General features: G+C 43.1%; 1 non-coding gene across 1 annotated transcript; it reads right to left on the reverse strand.

The window, feature by feature from the left end:
- Positions 1-2,986: 2,986 nt before the first annotated feature.
- Positions 2,987-3,059, reverse strand: trnak-uuu (transfer RNA lysine (anticodon UUU)). Its single transcript has one exon. It is a non-coding gene; the product is annotated as a tRNA-Lys (tRNA).
- Between the last annotated feature and the right edge of the window lie 2,558 nt (positions 3,060-5,617).

Below are 5,617 nucleotides of genomic sequence, written 5' to 3' on the forward strand. Positions count from 1 at the left end.
CGATTAATCGATTAATCGGTGCAGCCCTATTCCCCTGTGATAAAAAATGCCCCCTCATCCCAGCAGGTGTGCAGGATGAGGGACATTATTTGAATTGTAGTGAGCCTGAGGCTCAGAGATGTAAACAGCATCATTTGAGATGTTGTGAGAGCGAGGTCTCTTCTTCAAAGAGGCAATTACCCATGATTCCTAGCGACCCCACAAGTAGGCTCCCTAGCCTGGCCTCCGACACTTTTCATCGCCACGTGTGATTGTCATCAAAGTTTTTTAAAAAGGGAGGGTCTCAGCCAACCCCTAAATCTAGCTCCAAAAAAGTGGTGGGTGTTCTCTGAGCCTCAGGCTCACTACAATTCAAATAATGCCCTTCATCTTGCACACCTGCTGGGATGAGGGGGCATTATTTTTCATTTACGTTCGCCTTCGTCTCAGAGATGTAAACAGCATGTTCAAAGCTTATGACGATCACACTGCTTGTGTGGACTGTTTCACAGGATTCAACCACACAACCAATGGAGATGCAATTCAACAAAATTTATTTTCAGAAAGAAAATTCCGATCATCTGAAATGACAACTCAAACTTCTATCCGAGAACTTAGTCCCTTCCCTGGACTCTCGGTAGTAAAACATTTTAAACGTATTAACTGAAGACCAATCTGCGGTCCGCAGAATATGTTTCAGAAAAACGCCACTGTTAAATGCTGCTCAAACAGAAGCTCCTCTGTAAGAGTGGGGTCAATTCCTGCATTAATGAGCACTGTCCATAGCCATCTGGCTATAGTGCATGTAGACACCGCTGAAAAAATCTTGTATGAAATCAACAATCTACTTGACGTCCTTAGTTCCCGAGTGCGACAATGTATATTCAAACAATGTGTCCAATACACAAATTTCTGGATTAGAGTATCTCTCCAGAAGAATCTCCTTAATTGGTTTGCCCAACTTACTTGTTTTAGTGAGTTCATAAATTAAAAATTCACTTTAGAGTGATCGCCTGCTCCTTGCAGATAACTTAAATCTAACTCCACCAGTGTCTGAGCTCTTGCTGCTGTGACCAATGCCAGCAATGCTGTAAGCTTTAATGTCAAATTTTACAAACTCAAACTTCGATGAGGAAAAAAGTCAAAACACTACTGACATCCCATGTCCGAGTGTAACGAGGCCTCGGTGGCCGTCAATGATATCGTCCTTTCATGTACCTGAGCACCCACCTAGGATTTGAGACCCAAGTAACACCTAAGACCTGTAAAGTCTGAAATATGCATGATTTATGAGTGTTAATCACTGTAAATGAGCTTCCACTCTCTTTAAGAAAGTCCAAGTATGCAATCACTGTGGTTTCAGTCGCTTCAGTGGCACAGCATGATTGTCCAATAGTCCAAACAAGGAATTTGCGTCATGCATACAAATACTGTTTTGAGTTCCCGGTCGCCAGTTGGAACAGATGACATCAATGACTGAAACCTGAAGTCCCTGATGTTTGAGGGCACTCCTGATACTTTGCAGGCGGCAATTATCAGCCATCCCCGAAGTGGGTGGAACTGGGTCAGGTCGTGTGAAGCCACCAGAAGATCGTTGTGGCGTGGAAGCCTGACAGGCAAATCAATAAGAGCATCAATCAACAGAGGGAACCAAGCTGCTGTTCTCCATAATGGAGCAATAATTGCTCTTAGAACTTTATGCCTCCGGATTTTCATCAACACCCTACTTAACATACAGAAAGGTGGAAAGATGTATGGCTGATGATTTGTCCAGGAAATGGAGAAAGCATCACATGCACAGGCCCCAGGTTCAAACCTCCAAGACACAAATTTATCAAGTTAAGAATTGTGCCTATTAGCAAACAAGTCTATGTCTGGGAGAATAAACTGACAACAAATTCTAGAAAATATCTCAGGTTTTAGTTTCCATTCGGAACCATCTGAAAACACTCTAGATAGTGTGTTTACCACTGAGTTATGTTTCCCTGGCACATGCTGTGCAGTAATAAAAATGTTTCAATCCATGCACCAATTCCAGATTTATGCTGCCAGGTTATCCAACTCTTTTGGGGCTATGCCCCCCATGTCATTAATGTAAGCCACTGCAGCTGTACTGTCAGATTGAATGCATTCATGAATAACACAAGATTGACTGAAAAAAGCCTTAAGACAGAGAAACACACTAAACCTTTATGTTATTCACCCACCAGTTGCTATTGAATGTGTGGATAATCATACCAATAACTCTGCCAAGCAGCCTGATTGTAATCTTGTCTGCTGTAAGTATGACGTGAGCCTCCGCCAAAAAGGCATCTATCCGTTTGTCAGCCAGATACACTCTGAATGTTACAGAGTCAATAACAAAACCAAAAACACTATCTTAGTAGTGGGAATCTGAACAGACTTCTCAAAATTGATATAAAATCCTAGCTTTTCCAACTTTGTAACCATAAGCTGAGTCTGGGCAACACTCTGCGATAACACCTGATTCATGATCAATGAATCATCAATATAAAAAGTGCAACGGATGCCTTGTTGTCTGAACCAAGCAAACACTGCTTTAATTACTTTTGTAAACACTCGAGGTGCTGAGCTAATGCCAAATGGTAACACCTGATGTTCATGCAGAATGTCCCTCCAATAAAATCTGGGGTATTTTCTGAAGTCTGCATGAATCGGAATGCTAAAATATGCATTATGTAAATCCAGAGATGTGAAATAATCATTCTCTTGGATAATGTCTAGTAGCTTTGTGAAAACAGCTCCATCTTGAAATGCTCATCTCTGTTTTCTTTAAGGCAGTCAAGCCAGTTTCAATTTTGCTGCATTCTTTCTTGCAAAGCTGGTCACTAACAGCAATTTTGCAGGTTAACCATAGCACAGAATTGAATTTGCAGCTGTACATGCTTCTTCTGCCATAGCAATTCTGTACACACTGTCTTCAAGAAACCATAGCACAGTATTGAACACAGTTGCACCTTGCATTAGCCATAAGGGAACTGTGCATCGCCCAACATGGGACTTGAACCCATGACCCTGAGATTAAAAATCTCATGCTCTACCAACTGAGCTAGTTGGGCTCTTCATCTAACAAATTTATTCAGCCCCTTCAGATTTAGAATAGGTCTGAGTTTACCATTCTTTTTTGGTCGAACAAAAATATTAGAGATGAACTGGTCTGAAACAGGTTCTACTATCCTGACAGCACCTTTGGCTATCATGTTCTGAATCTCCAGATCAAGCAGATTTGACTCATACTCTGAGAACTGAATTTTTGGTGGTATTTGACAGCTGAAGTGGTTCAGTGACAAAGTCTATTTTATAGACCGAAACAGAGCTCAAAACCCACTGATCTGCTGTAATTCTTTCCCATTCTCTTATGCAATAGGCTAGTTTCCCAGCAGTCATGTGTGTGGTCCACTGACCCGTTTGTCAATCACGATCAGGGGTTTGCCAGCCTGTCCCCTCTGATCCATGGTGTCTCCCATCTTGAAGCTGGTGTAGGCTCCTCTCTGGGACCCTCGTCGGTAATACGGTCCCCGCCAAATCCGGCGCCAGCCTCTCACACTTCCTCTAGCAGTCTGGAAAGCATTATACTTGCTGTTATTGTACCTCCCAGGAACACCTAGGTGAAGATAACCAACAGATACCTTAGCCAGTTCATTTAGCTCTTTGATCCGCTTAACCAAGTCATCATCAAACAATTTTGCTGAAATTAGCATGTCAATGGAACACAAAGAGGTGTATATTCTTTGTAATCTTGGCCGGATTAAATAACGTCGTCTCACCGACAATGAGTGCATAGCATGCCTTAACAGGCTAATAGTATCAGACAACAACATCTTGTGCTGAACTCTCTGCGCCACCAGAAGATAAGCCATGAATGAGGCCAAACGCAGTACAGGAATCATCCCAGCGGCCAACGTCTGTTGTAATTTCTGAAAACCCAAATCAGACTGCTGGACCCTTTTTTGCAGCCAAATTTCCTCATTAACTTTGGGTGCCAAAAGCTTAAAATTACAATTATTGGGACAAGGGTATTTATCAGTAAGACTCTTCACCGAGTCCTCACTTATTCTTTTTATACAGTACATCCCAAATCCACAATAGAGACTAAATTATTAGCTACAGCAGGTCCAGTTTTCACCTCTGAGTCAGCCTGTGGAATACACCACACCTCCTCTGGATCTCCATCCAGATTCTCAGCAAACGCTGAGGGACCAAAATAAGATGGAGCCTGAGAGCCATCCTGCTCACCTGCACTTGCAGTGTCTGGCACCTCCCAGCTATCATCAGTATAGGCTGGATGAATTAAATCAGACAACTCCTCTGTCTTAGGTCCTCTAACAGAACTATTAGTCTGAGAATTTCATGCCAAAGTAGCAACCGCGCTTGTCAGTGACGAGAGCTGAGACATCAGCTGATTAAGCCCAAGCTGTGATTTCAACTCACTTATATACAGATCAGCCTTGTGTTGCACGTTAACAACATCATTCTGTGTCTTTGACTGTTGAGCCGAACTGGCTGCCGTCGCCGGAAGTAGCTCGGAGCTAACACGGCTCCCCTCTATTACCAAGGTTTAGCTTAGCTTTCGTTGCCTGCGCCACAGGTTTGCGGACCACTGGAAGCCTGACGCTTCGGTCGGTCAATCTGACCAGACACAAGAGTACACTCACTCTGAGTTCAGAAAGGCGAAAAGCCCCGAAAAACTACCTCCATTGTCCAAATTTGATCCAAACAGATTAAGCACACCCGCTCGAGCCGAGACGGGTCGGCTTCACACTCATCATCACTCATTTCGAGACTACGTCTCCACCAATATCTACTTCTTTTTCAAAACGCCCCAAGTCCTCAGGATGCACTCTGGGACTGGCCAACACGCTATTACACGCCGCTTAGCAAGCTTAGCGTATCCCGACCAGACAGCCCCGTGGCTAATCAGGGTACGGGATTGGACTTAAACCTGCGACATTGAGTCACGGCTTACTTCTTTTGCATTTGCAGTCAGCTGCTTTTGAATCGCCACCAAACGTCACCAACGAAAGAGACAGCATCTCAAACACATATCAAATCCACCACTGCATGGTGTCAACAATACTTACCTCTCGCTCTCCTCTCTCAAACGAAAAGTGACAGAGGCCAGGCTAGGGAGCCTACTTATGGGGTCGCTAGGCATCATGGGTAATTGCCTCTTTGAAGAAGAGACCTCGCTCTCACAATATCTCAAATGATGCTGTTTACATCTCTGAGACGAAGGCAAAAGTAAATGAAAATAATGCAACATAACCACTGGCATGAGTCAGGAGATGGACAGGCTGATTGCTATTACAAGTATCATTCACCAAAAACATTAGATAATTGACCTGTCTTTGTCATGTTTTGCAGATGGAGCCCTGCATTGTGTCACCTGCTTAGATCAGGGGTGTAGAAACCAATCATCAGTGCCATGTGCCTCAGAATCCATGTGTATAACAGCTTCTTATCAAGGTACATTTCTAATTCCATTTATTACTCTGCTGCAAAATACGGATATGTTTTCTGATAAACTGTTACAGTTTTTTTTTGTCTTTCAAAATTTTAATTCTTGCTCTGCAGTCACTCTATTTGGAAAAGTAGTACAAGACATCTACAAAGCCTG

The sequence above is a fragment of the Austrofundulus limnaeus genome, unplaced genomic scaffold, assembly GCF_001266775.1.
Source record: "Austrofundulus limnaeus strain Quisiro unplaced genomic scaffold, Austrofundulus_limnaeus-1.0 Scaffold163, whole genome shotgun sequence".
Taxonomy (NCBI): Eukaryota; Metazoa; Chordata; class Actinopteri; order Cyprinodontiformes; family Rivulidae; genus Austrofundulus; species Austrofundulus limnaeus.